The following is a 15,577-nucleotide window of genomic DNA, read 5'->3' on the forward strand; positions in this document are numbered from 1 at the left end:
AAGGATAAGAATATTCTTGTTGAAGCTGATCATGAACCTGAAAGGACTCTGAAGAGGGAGCTAAGGAAAGCTAAAGCACAACTCTCTGGAGAAAATCTGACAGAAATTTTCGAAAAAGAAGGAGACATGGCTGAAAATAATAACAATGCAAGGAAGATGCTTGGTAACTTTACTGCACCAAATTCCAATTTACATGGAAGAAGCATCTCAATCCCTGCCATTGGAGCAAACAATTTTGAGCTAAAGCCTCAATTAGTTTCTCTGATGCAACAGAACTGCAAGTTTCATGGACTTCTATCAGAAGATCCTTTTCAGTTCTTAACTGAATTCTTGCAAATCTGTGATACTGTTAAGAACAATGGGGTTGACTCCGAGGTCTACAGGCTTATGCTTTTCCCGTTTGCTGTAAGAGACAGAGCTAGAATATGGTTGGACTCACAACCTAAAGATAGCTTAAACTCTTGGGATAAGCTGGTCACGGCTTTCTTAGCCAAGTTCTTTCCTCCTCAAAAGCTTAGCAAGATTAGAGTGGATGTTCAAACCTTCAAACAGAAAGAAGGTGAATCCCTCTATGAAGCTTGGAAGAGATACAAGCAATTGACCAAAAAGTGTCATTCTGACATGCTTTCAGAATGGACTATCTTGGATATATTCTATGATGGTCTGTCTGAATTATCTAAGATGTCATTGGACCATTCTGCAGGTGGATCCATTCACCTAAAGAAAATGCCTGTAGAAGCTCAGGAACTCATTGACATGGTTGCAAATAACCAGTTCATGTACACTTCTGAAAGGAATCCTATGAGTAATGGGACGCCTCAGAGGAAGGGAGTTCTTGAAATTGATACTCTGAATGCCATATTGGCTCAGAATAAAATATTAACTCAGCAAGTCAATATGATTTCTCAGAGTCTGAATGGATTGCAAGCTGCATCCAACAGTACTCAAGAGGCATCTTCTAAAGAAGAACCTTATGATCCTGAGAACCCTGCAATAGCAGATGTGAATTACATGGGGGAACCCTATGGGAATACCTATAATCCCCCATGGAAAAATCATCCAAATTTCTCATGGAAGGATCAACAAAAGCCTCAACAAGGCTTTAATAATGGTGGAAGAAACAGGTTTAGCAATAGCAAGCCTTTTCCATCATCCACTCAGCAACAGACAGAGAATTCTGAGCAGAATCCATCTAGCTTAGCAAATATAGTCTCTGATCTATCTAAGGCCACTTTAAGTTTCATGAATGAAACAAGGTCCTCCATTAGAAATTTAGAGGCACAAGTGGGCCAGCTGAGTAAAAGAGTCACTGAAACCCCTCCTAGTACTCTCCCAAGCAATACAAAAGAGAATCCAAAAAGAGAGTGCAAGGCCATTACCTTACTTGGTGTGGCCGAACCCAAAGAAGAGGAGGAAGACGTGAATCCTAGTGAGGAAGACCTCCTGGGACGCTCAGTGACCAATAAGGAGTTTTCCTTTGAGGAACCAAAGGAATCTGAGGCTCATCTAGAGACCATAGAGATTCCATTGAACCTCCTTCTACCCTTCATGAGTTCTGATGAGTATTCATCCTCTGAAGAGGATGAAGACATCACTGTAGAGCAAGTTGCTAAGTACCTTGGTGTAATCATGAAACTGAATGCCAAATTATTTGGTAATGAGACTTGCGAAGATGAACCTCCCTTGCTCACCAATGAACTAAATGCATTGGATAGGCATAAATTACCTCAAAAGAAACAAGATCCTGGTAAATTCCTAATTCCCTGTAACATAGGCACCATGACCTTTGAGAAAGCTCTGTGTGACCTGGGGTCAGGAATAAACTCAATGCCACTCTCTGTAATGGAGAAACTTGGGATCTATGAGGTACAAGCTGCCAGAATCTCTTTAGAGATGGTAGACAACTCAAGAAAACAGGCTTATGGACAAGTAGAGGACGTGTTAGTAAAGGTTGAAGGCCTTTACATCCCTGCTGATTTCATAATCCTAGACACTGGGAAGGATGAGGATGAATCCATAATCCTTGGAAGACCCTTCCTAGCCACAGCAAAAGTTGTGATTGATGTGGACAGAGGAGAGTTGGTCCTCCAACTGAATGAGGACAACCTTGTGTTTAAAACTCAAGGATCTCCTTCTGTAACCATGGAGAGTAAGTATGAAAAGCTTCTCTCACTGCAGAGTCAACCAAAGCCCCCACAGTCAAACTTTAAGTTTGGTGTTGGGAGGCCACAACCAAACTCTAAGTTTGGTGTTGAACCCCCACATTCAAACTCTAAGTTTGGTGTTGGAAGGTTCCAACAATGCTCTGAATATCTGTGAGGCTCCATGAGAGCTCACTGTCAAGCTATTGACATTAAAAAAGTGCTTGTTGGGAGGCAACCTAATGTTATTTAATTATATCTATTTTATTTTATTTTATTTTATTTTTTTAGGTTGATGATCATGTGGAGTCACAAAGACTACTGAAAAATCAAAAATAGAATAAAAAACAGCATTAAAAACAGCTCACCCTGGAGGAAGAACTTACTGGCGTTTAACGCCAGAAAGAAGCATCAAGCTGGTGTTAAACGCCAGAAACAAGCACCAGACTGGCGTTTAACACCAGAACAGAGCATGAAAGTGGCATTAAACGCCAGAAACAGGCTACATTTGGGCGTTTAACTCCAAAAACAAGCAGCAAGCTGGCGTTTAACGCCAGACATGCATGCTAAGGGCATTTTACACGCCTAATTGGAGCAGGGTTGTTAAGTCCTTGACCCCACTGGATCTGTGGACCCCACTGGATCCCCACCTTCTCTTCTCTCCTCTTCACACCTTTTCATAACTCTCTTCCCCAAATACCCTTCACCAATCACCTCAATCACTCTTCCCCATCACCTCTTCACCACTCACATCCATCCTCTCTTCCCCAAATACCCCACCTACCTCCAAAATTCAAACTCTTTTCCCTCCCAAACCCAACCCTAATGGCCGAACCCTAAACCTTCCCCCACTCCTATATAAACCCCTCATTTCTTCTTCATTTTCACACAACACAACCCTCTCTTCTTCCCCTTGGCCGAATACACACCTCTCTCCCTCTCATCTATTTTTCTTCTTCTTCTCCTTCTTTCTTTCTTCTTTTGCTAGGGGACGAGGAAACATTTTAAGTTTGGTGTGGTAAAAGCATTGCTTTTTGTTTTTCCATAACCATTAATGGCACCTAAGGCCAGAGAAACCTCAAGAAAGAGGAAAGGGAAGGCAATTGCTTCCACCTCTGAGTCATGGGAGATGGAGAGATTCATCTCAAAGGTCCATCAAGACCACTTCTATGAAGTTGTGGCCAAGAAGAAAGTGATCCCTGAGGTTCCTTTCAAGCTCAAAAAGAATGAGTATCTGGAGATCCGACATGAGATCTGAAGAAGAGGTTGGGAAGTTCTCACCAACCCCATTCAACAAGTCGGGATCTTAATGGTTCAAGAGTTCAATGCAAACGCATGGATCACTAGGAACCATGACCAAAGTGTGAACCCGAATCCAAAGCATTGGCTTACCATGGTTCGGGGGAAATACTTAGATTTCAGTCCGGAAAATGTAAGGTTGGCGTTCAACTTGCCAATGATGCAAGAAAACACACGCCCCTACACTAGAAGGGTCAACTTTGATCAAAGGTTGGACCAAGTCCTCATGGACATATGTGTGGAAGGAGCTCAATGGAAAGTTGACACAAGAGGCAAGCCAGTTCAATTGACAAGACTGGACCTTAAGCCTGTAGCTAAAGGATGGTTGGAGTTTATTCAACGCTCAATTATTCCTACTAGCAACCGGTCTGAAGTTACTATAGATCGGGCCATCATGATTCATAGTATCATGATTGGGGAGGAAGTGGAAGTTCATTAGATTATACCTCAAGAACTCTATAAGGTGGCTGACAAATCTTCTACTTTGGCAAGGTTAGCCTTTCCTCACCTCATTTGTCACCTCTGCAATTCGGCTGGAATTGACATAGAGGGAGACACCCTCATTGAAGAGGACAAGCCCATCACTAAGAAAAGGATAGAGCAAACAAGAGATCATGGACCTCAACAAGAACATGAGGAAATTCCTCACCATGAGATCCCTGAGATGCCTCAAGGGATACACTTCCCTCCACAAAACTATTGGGAGCAAATCAATACTTCCCTAGGAGAATTAAGTTCCAATATAGGACAACTAAGGATGGAGCACCAAGAGAACTCCATCATCCTCCATGATATTAGAGAAGATCAAAGAGCTATGAGGAAGGAGCAACAAATACAAGGAAGAGACATAGAGAAGCTCAAGAGCACCATTGGTTCTTCAAGAAGAGGAAGACGTCACCCTCACTAAGGTGGACTCATTCCTTAATCTCCTTGTTCTTATTTTTCTGTTTTTCGTTTACTATGCCTTATGTTTTATTTATGTTTGTGTCTTTACTATATGATCATTAGTGTTTAAGTGTCTATGTCTTAAAGCTATGAATGTCCTATGAATCCATCACCTCTCTTAAATGAAAAATGTTTTAATTACAAAAGAACAAGTACATGGTTTCGAATTCATCCTTGAAACTAGTTTAATTATTTTGATGTGGTGACAATACTTTTTATTTTCTGAATAAATGCTTGAACAGTGCATATGTCTTTTGAAATTGTGGTTTATGAATGTTAAATATGTTGGCTCTTGAAAGAATGATGAAAAGGAGAAATGTTATTGATAATCTGAAAAATCATAAAAATTGATTCTTGAAGCAAGAAAAAGCAGTGAATAGAGAAAAGAAAAATGGCAAAAAAAAAAGAGAAAGAAAAAGAAAAAGCAAGCAAAAAAAGTCAAGAGCTCTTTAAACCAAAAGGCAAGAGCAAAAAGCCAATAGCCCTTAAAACCAAAAGGCAAGGGTAATAAAAAGATCCAAGGCTTTGAGCATCAGTGAATAGGAAGGCCTAAAGGAATAAAATCCTGGCCTAAGCGGCAAAACCAAGCTGTCCCTGACCATGTACTTGTGGCGTGAAGGTGTCAAGTGAAAACTTGAGACTGAGCGGTTAAAGTCGAGGTCCAAAGCAAAAGAAGAGTGTGCTTAAGAATCCTGGACACCTCTAATTGGGGACTTTAGCAAAGCTGAGTCACAATCTGAAAAGGTTCACCCAGTTATGTGTCTGTGGCATTTATGTGTCCGGTGGTAATACTAGAAAACAAAGTGCTTACGGCCACGACCAAGACTCATAAAGTAGCTGTGTTCAAGAATCAACATACTGAACTAGGAGAATCAATGACACTATCTGAATTCTAAGTTCCTATAGATGCCAATCATTCTAAACTTCAAGGATAAAGTGAGATGCCAAAACTATTCAAGAGGCAAAAAGCTACTAGTCCCGCTCATCCGATTGGAGCTAAGTTTCATTGATATTTTGGAATTTATAGTATATTCTCTTCTTTTTATCCTATTTGATTTTCAGTTGCTTGGGGACAAGCAACAATTTAAGTTTGGTGTTGTGATGAGCGGATAATTTATACGCTTTTTGGCATTGTTTTTATATAGTTTTTAGTATGAGTTTGTGTGTTTTTCTGTGATTTCAGGTAATTTCTGGCTGAAATTAAGGGACTTGAGCAAAAATCAAATTCAAAGGTTAAAGAAGGACTGCAGATGCTGTTGGATTCTGACCTCCTTGCTCTCAAAGTGGATTTTCTGGAGCTACAGGAGTCCAAATGGCGTGCTCTTAATTGCGTTGGAAATTAGACATCCAGGGCTTTCCAGCAATATATAATAGTTCAAACTTTGCCCGAGTTTAGACGATGCAAACTGGCCTTCAACGCCAGCTCTCTGCCCTATTCTGGAGTTAAACACCAGAAACAGGTTGCAAAGCAGAGTTAAACGCCAGAAACAGGTTACAAACTGGCGTTTAACTCCAAGGAAGACCTCTACACGTGAAAGCTTCAATGCTCAACCCAAGCACACACCAAGTAGGCCCGGAAGTGGATTTCTGCATCATTTACTCATTTCTGTAAACCCTAGTAACTAGTTTAGTATAAATAGAACTTTTTACTATTGTATTTACATCTTTGGAACATATTTGGATTATCCTTTGGAACATCTCTGGACGTTTAGTTCTTAGATCATGGAGGCTGGCCATTCGGCCATGCCTGGACCTTCATCACTTATGTATTTTCTACGGTAGAGTTTCTACACACCATAGATTAAGATGTGGAGCTCTGCTGTTCCTCATGAATTAATACAAAGTACTATTGTTTTCTATTCAATTCAAGCTTATTCCTATTCTAAGATATTCATTCGCACCCAAGAACATGATGAATGTGATGATTATGTGACGCTCATCACCATTCTCACTTATGAACGCGTGCCTGATAACCACTTCCGTTCTACATGAAAATGAGATAGAATGAGTATCTCTTAGGTATCTAATACAGGGGACCGAGTCCGAGATATTAGAGTCTTCGTGGTATAAGTTAGAATCCATGGATGGCCATTCCCGAGATCCGGAAAGTCTAAACCTTGTATGTGGTATTCCGAGTAGGATCTAGGAAGGGATCGCTGTGACGAGCTTCAAACTCGCGAGTGCTGGGCGTAGTGACAGACGCAAAAGGATTACTGAATCCTATTCCAGTATGATTGAGAACCGACAGATGATTAGCCATGCAGTGACAGCGCATTGGACCATTTTCACTGAGAGGACGGAATGTAGCCATTGACAACGGTGATGCCTAACATACAGCTTGCCATAGAAAGGAGTGGGAATGATTGGATGAAGACATCAGGAAAGCAGAGGTTCAAGAGGAACGAAAGCATCTTTATATGCTTATCTGAAATTCTCACCAATGACTTACATAAGTATCTCTATCCTATTTTACGTTTTATTTATCTTTTAATTATTAAAACTCTATAACCATTTGAATCTGCCTGACTGAGATTTACAAGGTGACCATAGCTTGCTTCAAGCCGACAATCTCCGTGGGATCGACCCTTACTCACGTAAGGTTTATTACTTGGACGACCCAGTGCACTTGCTGGTTAGTTGTGCGAAGTTGTGAAGAAGAACTAAGATTATGAACGTGCGTATTAAGTTTTTAGCACCGTTACCAAGGAATGAACGATCACGATTTTGTGCACTAAGTTTTTGGCGCCGTTGTCGGGGATCACAATTTCGTGCACCAAAGACATTGTTGAAGAGCAAGTTGCTCTGTATCTAGGAGCAATCATGAAGCTGAATGCCAAGTTATTTGGTAATGAGACTTGGGAGGATGAACCTCCATTGCTCATCCATAAACTGAATGATCTGCTTCAACTGAAACTACCTCAGAAGAAACAGGATCCTGGAAAGTTCTTAATACCCTGTACCATAGGCACCATGACCTTTGAGAAGGCTCTGTGTGACCTGGGGTCAGGAATAAACCTCATGCCACTCTCTGTAATAGAGAAACTAGGGATCTTTGAGGTACAAACTGTAAGATTCTCATTAGAATTGGCAGACAAATCAAGGAAACAGGCTTATGGAGTTTGGTGTGCGAGATCGTGATCATTCCATTCCTTGGTAACGGTGCTAAAAACTCAATACGCACGTTCATGATCTTATATCTGTTTCACAACTTCGTACAACTAACCAGCAAGTGCACTGGGTCGTCCAAGTAATAAACCTTACGTGAGTAAGGGTCGATCCCACGGAGATTGTCGGCTTGAAGCAAGCTATGGTCACCTTGTAAATCTCAGTCAGGCGGATTAAATTGTATTAAGAAATTATAGTGGATGAAAATAAATAAAATATAAAATAGGATAGTGGTACTTATGTAATTCATTGGTGAGAATTTCAGATAAGCGTATAGAGATGCTTTCGTTCCTCTGATCTCTGCTTTCCTGCTGTCTTCATCCAATCAATCCTACTCCTTTCTATGGCAAGCTTTATGTAGGGCATCACCGTTGTCAATGGCTACATCCCATCCTCTCAGTGAAAATGGTCCAAGATGCTCTGTCACGGCATGGCTATTCATCTGTCGGTTCTCGATCATACTGGAATAGGATCCATTGATCCTTTTGCGTCTGTCACTACGCCCAGCACTCGCGAGTTTGAGGCTCGTCACAGCCATACCTTCCCGGATCCTACTCGGAATACCACAGATAAGGTTTAGACTTTTCGGATCTCAGGAATGGCCATCCATGGGTTCTAACTTATACCACGAAGACACTAATAACTCGAACTCGGTCCCCTGTATTAGATATCCAAGAGATATCCATTCAGTCTAAGGTAGAACGGAAGTGGTTGTCAGGCACACGTTCATAAGTTGAGAATGATGATGACTGTCACGATCATCACATCCATCATATTGAAGTGCAAATGAATATCTTAGAAGCAGAATAAGTTGAATTGAATAGAAAAACAGTAGTACTTTGCATTAATCTTTGAGGAACAGCAGAGCTCCACACCTTAATCTATGGTGTGTAGAAACTCTACCGTTGAAAATACATAAATGATAAGGTCCAGGCATGGCCGAATGGCCAGCCTCTAAAACGTGATCTAAAGATGAAACTAAAGATGTTCCGAAGATGAAAATATAATAGTAAAAAGTCCTATTTATACTAGACTAGCTACTAGGGTTTACAGAAGTAAGTAATTGATGTAGAAATTCACTTCCGGGGCCCACTTGGTGTGTGCTTGGGCTGAGCATGAAGCTTTCACGTGGAGAGGTCATTCTTGGAGTTGAACGCCAATTTGTAACGTGTTTCTGGCGTTGAACTCCACTTTGCAACTTGTTTCTGGCACTGAACGCCAGACTGCAACATGGAACTGGCGTTCAATGCCAGTTTGCATCGTCTAAACTCGGAAAAAGTATGGACTATTATATAATACTGGAAATTCCTGGATGTCTACGTTCCAACGCAATTGGAAGCGCGCCATTTGGAGTTCTGTAGCTTCAGAAAATCTACTTTGAGTGCAGGGAGGTCAAAATCCAACAGCATCTGCAGTCCTTCTTCAACCTCTGAATCTGATTTTTGCTCAAGTCCCTCAATTTCAGCCAGAAATTACCTGAAATCACAGAAAAACACACAAACTCATAGTAAAGTCCAGAAATGTGAATTTTAATTAAAAACTAATAAAAATATAATGAAAACTAACTAAATCATACTGAAAACTATGTAAAAACAATGCCAAAAAACGTATAAATTATCCGTTCATCACAACACCAAACTTAAATTGTTGCTTGTCCCCAAGCAACTGAAAATCAAATAGGATAAAAAGAAGAAAATATACAATAAATTCCAAAATATCAATAAAACATAGCTCCAATAAGATGAGCGGGACTTGTAGCTTTTTGCCTCTTGAATAGTTTTGGCATCTCACTTCCTCTATTGAAGTTCAGAATGATTGGCATCTATAGGAACTCAGAATTCAGATAGTGTTATTGATTCTCCTAGTTCAGTATGTTGATTCTTGAACACAGCTACTTTATGAGTCTTGGCCGTGGCCCTAAGCACTTTGTTTTCCAGTATTACCACCGGATATATAAATGCCACAGACACATAACTGGGTGAACCTTTTCAGATTGTGACTCAGTTTTGCTAAAGTCCCCAATTAGAGGTGTCCAGGGTTCTTAAGCACACTCTGTTTTTGCTTTGGACCTTGACTTTAACCGCTCAGTCTCAAGTTTTCACTTGACACTTTCACGCCACAAGCACATGGTTAGGGACAGCTTTGGTTTAGCCACTTAGGCCAGGATTTTATTCCTTTAGGCCCTCCTATCCACTGATGCTCAAAGCCTTGGATCCTTTTTATTACCCTTGCCTTTTGGTTTTAAGGGCTATTGGCTTTTTGCTCTTACCTTTTGGTTTTAAGAGCTTTTGGCTTTTTCTGCTTGCTTTTTCTTTTTCTTTCTCTTTTTTTTCGCCATTTTTTTTTGCAAGCTTTTTGTATTCACTTGTTTTTCTTGCTTCAAGAATCATTTTTATGATTTTTCAGATTATCAAATAACATGTCTCCTTTTTCCTTATTCTTCAAGAGCCAACATATTTAACATTCATAAACAACAACTTCAAAAGACATATGCACTGTTCAAGCATTCATTCAGAAAATAAAAAGTATTGTCACCACATCAAAATAATTAAACTAGTTTCAAGGATGAATTCAAAACCATGTACTTCTTGTTCTTTTGTAGTTAAAATATTTTTCATTCAAGAGAGGTGATGGATTCATAGGACATTCATAACTTTAGGCATAGACACTTAAATACTAGTGATCATGAAGAAAAAAACATAAAAAAACATAAAGCATAAAAATAAAAAAACAGGAAAATAAATAAACAAGGAGATTAAGGAATGAGTCCACCTTAGTGAGGGTGGCGTCTTCCTCTTCTTGAAGAACCAATGGTGCTTTTGAGCTCCCTATGTCTCTTCCTTGTCTTTCTTGCTCCTCCCTCATAGCTCTTTGATCTTCTCTAATTTCATGGAGGATGATGGAGTGCTCTTGATGTTCCACCCTTAATTGTCCCATGTTGGAGCTTAATTCACTTAGGGAAGTGTTGATTTGTTCCCAATAGTTTTGTGGAGAAAAGTGCATCCCTTGAGGCATCTCAGGGATTTCATGGTGAGGAATTTCCTCATGCTCATGTTGAGGTCCATGCACTCTTGTTTGCTCCATCTTTTTCTTAGTGATGGGCTTATCCTCTTCAATGAGGATGTCTCCCTCTATGTCAATTCCAGCCGAATTGGAGAGGTGGCAAATGAGGTGAGGAAAGGCTAACTTTGCCAAAGTGGAGGTCTTGTCAGCCACCTTGTAGAGTTCTTGAGGTATAATTTCATGAACTTCCACTTTCTCCCCAATCATGATATTATGGATCATGATGGCCCAGTCTATAGTAACTTCAGACCGGTTGCTAGTGGGAATGATTGAGCGTTGAACGAACTCCAACCATCCTCTAGCTACTGGTTTGAGGTCAAGCCTTCTTAGTTGAACCGGCTTACCTTTTGAGTCAATTTTCCATTGAGCTCCTTCCACACATATGTCCATGAGGACTTGGTCCAACCTTTGATCAAAGTTGACTCTTCTAGTGTAGGGGCGTGCGTTCTCTTCCATCATTGGCAAGTTGAATGCCAGCCTCACATTCTCCGAACTGAAATCTAAGTATTTCCCCCGAACCATGGTGAGCCAATTTTTTGGGTTCAGGTTCACACTTTGATCATGGTTCCTAGTAACCTGATGAGCGGATAATTTATACGCTTTTTGGCATTGTTTTTAGTATGTTTTTAGTAGGATCTAGTTACTTTTAGGGATGTTTTTATTAGTTTTTATGTTAAATTCACATTTCTGGACTTTACTATGAGTTTGTGTGTTTTTCTGTGATTTCAGGTATTTTCTGGCTGAAATTGAGGGACTTGAGCAAAAATCAGATTCAGAGGTAGAAGAAGGACTGCTGATGCTGTTGGATTCTGACCTCCCTGCACTCAAAGTGGATTTTCTAGAGCTACAGAACTCAACATGGCGCGCTTTCAATTGCGTTGGAAAGTAGACATCCAGGGCTTTCCAGCAATATATAATAGTCCATACTTTGGCCGAGTTTAGACGATGTAAAAGGGCGTTGAACGCCGGTTCTACGCTGCAGTCTGGAGTTAAACGCCAGAAACACGTTACGAACCAGAGTTGAACGCCAGAAACACATTACAACCTGGCATTCAACTCCAGAAAGAGCCTCTGCACGTGTAACATTCAAGCTCAGCCCAAGCACACACCAAGTGGGCCCCAGAAGTAGATTTATGTATCAATTACTTACTTCTGTAAACCCTAGTAACTAGTTTAGTATAAATAGGACTTTTTACTATTGTATTAAACATCTTTGGATCATCCTGGATTGTATTTTTGATCATGTGATCACGTTTTGGGGGCTGGCCTCTCGGCCATGCCTGAACCTTTCACTTATGTATTTTCAAACGGTAGAGTTTCTGCACTCCATAGATTAAGGTGTGGAGCTCTGCTGTTCCTCATGAATTAATGCAAAGTACTACTGTTTTTCTATTCAACTCGACTTATTCTGCTTCTAAGATATTCATTCACACTTCAACATGAATGTGATGAGCGTGACAATCATCTTCATTCTCCCACGAACGCGTGCCTGACAACCACTTCCGTTCCACCTTAGATTGAATGAGTATCTCTTGGATCTCTTAATCAGAATCTTCGTGGTATAAGCTAGATTGATGGTGGCATTCATGAGAGTCCGGAAAGTCTAAACCTTGTCTGTGGTATTCCGAGTAGGACTCTGGGATTGAATGACTGTGACGAACTTCAAACTCGCGACTGCTGGGCGTAGTGACAGACGCAAAAGGAGGGTGAATCCTATTCCAGTATGATCGAGAACCTCAGATGATTAGCCGTGCTGTGACAGAGCATTTGGACCATTTTCACAAGAGGATAGGATGCAGCCATTGACCATGATGATGCCTCCAGATGATTAGCCATGCAGTGACAGCACATCGGACCATTTTCCAGAGAGGATGAAAAGTAGCCATTGACAATGGTAATGTCCTTACATAAAGCCAGCCATGGAAAGGAGTAGGACTGATTGGATGAAGACAGCAGGAAAGCAGAAGTTCGGAGGGACGAACGCATCTCCATACACTTATCTGAAATTCTCACCAATGATATACATAAGTATTTCTATTTTTATTCTCTGTTTATTTATTATTATTTTCGAAAACTCCATAATTAATTATTATCTGCCTGACTGAGATTTACAAGATGATCATAGCTTGCTTCATACCAACAATCTCCGTGGGATCGACCCTTACTCACGTAAGGTTTATTACTTGGACGACCCAGTGCACTTGCTGGTTAGTTGTATCGAAGTTGTGAATGAAAAACGATTTATTAAGATGTGCGTACAGAGTTTTTGGCGCCGTTGCCTGAGATCACAATTTTGTGCACCATGTTTTTGGCGCCGTTGCCGGGGATTGTTCGAGTTTGGACAACTGACGGTTCATCATGTTGCTCAGATTGGGTAATTTTCTTCTTATTTTATTTTCAAAAAAAGTTTTAAAAAAAAAATTTTAAAATAAATGTTTTCAAAAATATATTTTTCTTCAGAATTTTTAAGAATGAATTCTAGTGTTTCATGATGATTTGTTGAATCCTGGCTGGCTGTAAGCCATGTCTAATCTTTTGGACTGGGGTTTCAACTTATCATCACAAGCGCTTGTTGATTTTCACACACTTAGTTGCGCTATACATGAAAAGTATAAATATCTTCTAAAGCTTGGCTGGCTAGTAAGCCATGCCTAACCCTCAGATTGGAGCTTTAGACTAAGAGTGCAAGATTCCTGGAATTCATATTAAAAATTTTGGAATCCTTATTTTTCTTTTTCACAAATAATTTTCGAAAAATCCAAAAAAATTAATAAAATCAAAAAAATCAAAAATATTTTGTGTTTCTTGTTTGAGTCTTGAGTCAGATTTTAAGTTTGGTGTCAATTGCATGTTCATCTTGCATTTTTTGAAAAAAAATCATGCATTCATGGTGTTCTTCATGATCTTCAAGTTGTTCTTGGTAAATCTTCTTGTTTGATCTTGATGTTTTCTTGTTTTGCATCTTTTCTTGTTTTTCATGTGCATTTTTGCATTCATAGTGTCTGAACATGAAAGATTTCTAAGTTTGGTGTCTTGCATGTTTTCTTTGCATAAAATTTTTTTCAAAAATATGTTCTTGATGTTCATCATGATCTTCAAAGTGTTCTTGGTGTTCATCTTGACATTCATAGCATTCTTGCATGCATTCATTGTTTTGATCCAAAATTTTCATGCATTGCATCATTTTCATGTTTTTCTCTTTCATCATTAAAAATTCAAAAATCAAAAAAATATCTTTCCCTTTTTCTCTCTTAAAATTTTGAAAATTAGATTTGATTTTTTCAAAATCTTTTTAAAACTTAGTTGTTTCTTATGAGTTAAATCAAATTTTCAAATTAAAAATCTTATCTTTTTCAAAATCTTTTTCAAAAATCAAATCTTTTTCATTTTTCTTAGTTATTTTTGAAAATTTTAAAAATATTTTTCAAAAATCTTTTTCTTATCTTTATCACATAATTTTCGAAAATAACATCATCAATTAATGTTTTGATTCAAAAATTTCAAGTTTGTTACTTACTTGTTAAGAAAGATTCAAACTTTAAGTTCTAGAATCATATTTTGTGATTTCTTGTGAATCAAGTCATTAATTGTGATTTTAAAAATCAAATATTTTTCAAAACTAATTTCAATCATATCTTTTCCATCATATCTTTTTAAAAATCTTATCTTTTTCAAAAATTTGATTTTAAAATATCCCTTCTAACTTCTTATCTTCTTATCTTTTCAAAATTGATTTTCAAATTTGTTTCAACTAACTAACTAACTTTTTGTTTGTTTCTTATCTTTTTCAAAATTACCTAACTAACTCTCTCTCTCTAATTTTCGAAAATATCTTCCCTCTTTTTCAAAAATTCTTTTTAATTAACAAATTGTTTCAAATTTTAATTTTAGTTTTCGAAAATCACTAACCATTTTTCAAAAAAATTTTTCGAAAATCCTTCTCTCTCATCTCCTTCTGTTTATTTATTCATCTACTAACATCTCTCCCTCACTCACCAAAAATCCGAACCCTCTCTCTCTCTGAGTTCAGATATTTTCTTCTTCTTTTCTTCTACTCACACAGGGACCTCTATACTGTGGTAAAAAGGATCCCTATTATTATTTTTCTGTTCTCTCTTTTTTATATGAGCAGGAGCAAGGACAAGAATATTCTTGTTGAAGCAGATCCAGAACCTGAAAGGACTCTGAAGAGGAAACTAAGAGAAGCTAAATTACAACAATCCAGCAAGCACCTTTCAGAAATTTTCGAACAAGAGGAGATGGCAGCCGAAAATAATAATAATGCAAGGAGGATGCTTGGTGACTTTACTGCACCTAATTCCAATTTACATGGAAGAAGCATCTCCATCCCCACCATTGGAGCAAACAATTTTGAGCTGAAACCTCAATTAGTTTCTCTGATGCAGCAGAACTGCAAGTTTCATGGACTTCCATCTGAAGATCCTTTTCAGTTCTTAACTGAATTTTTGCAGATCTGTGATACTGTTAAGACTAATGGAGTAAATCCTGAGGTCTACAGGCTCATGCTTTTCCCTTTTGCTGTAAGAGACAGAGCTAGAGTGTGGTTGGACTCTCAACCCAAAGATAGCCTGAACTCTTGGGATAAGCTGGTCACGGCTTTCTTAGCCAAGTTCTTTCCTCCTCAAAAGCTGAGCAAGCTTAGAGTGGATGTTCAAACCTTCAGACAGAAGGAAGGTGAATCCCTCTATGAAGCTTGGGAGAGATACAAGCAACTGACCAAAAAGTGTCCTTCTGACATGCTTTCAGAATGGACCATCCTGGATATATTCTATGATGGTCTGTCTGAATTAGCTAAGATGTCATTGGATACTTCTGCAGGTGGATCCATTCACCTAAAGAAAATGCCTGCAGAAGCTCAAGAACTCATTGATATGGTTGCTAATAACCAGTTCATGTACACTTCTGAGAGGAATCCTGTGAGTAATGGGACGCCTCAGAAGAAG

At 39.0% G+C, this 15,577-nt stretch overlaps 2 non-coding genes across 2 annotated transcripts; both read right to left on the minus strand.

The window, feature by feature from the left end:
* Positions 1 to 519: 519 nt before the first annotated feature.
* LOC112731687 (small nucleolar RNA R71) lies at positions 520 to 623 on the minus strand. Its single transcript, XR_003167455.1, has one exon. It is a non-coding gene; the product is annotated as a small nucleolar RNA R71 (small nucleolar RNA).
* Positions 624 to 15,268: 14,645 nt separating this feature from the next.
* On the minus strand, positions 15,269 to 15,376 carry LOC112730842 (small nucleolar RNA R71). The gene has a single exon (XR_003166648.1). It is a non-coding gene; the product is annotated as a small nucleolar RNA R71 (small nucleolar RNA).
* Between the last annotated feature and the right edge of the window lie 201 nt (positions 15,377 to 15,577).

This window comes from Arachis hypogaea, chromosome 12 (genome assembly GCF_003086295.3).
Source record: "Arachis hypogaea cultivar Tifrunner chromosome 12, arahy.Tifrunner.gnm2.J5K5, whole genome shotgun sequence".
NCBI lineage: Eukaryota > Viridiplantae > Streptophyta > Magnoliopsida > Fabales > Fabaceae > Arachis > Arachis hypogaea.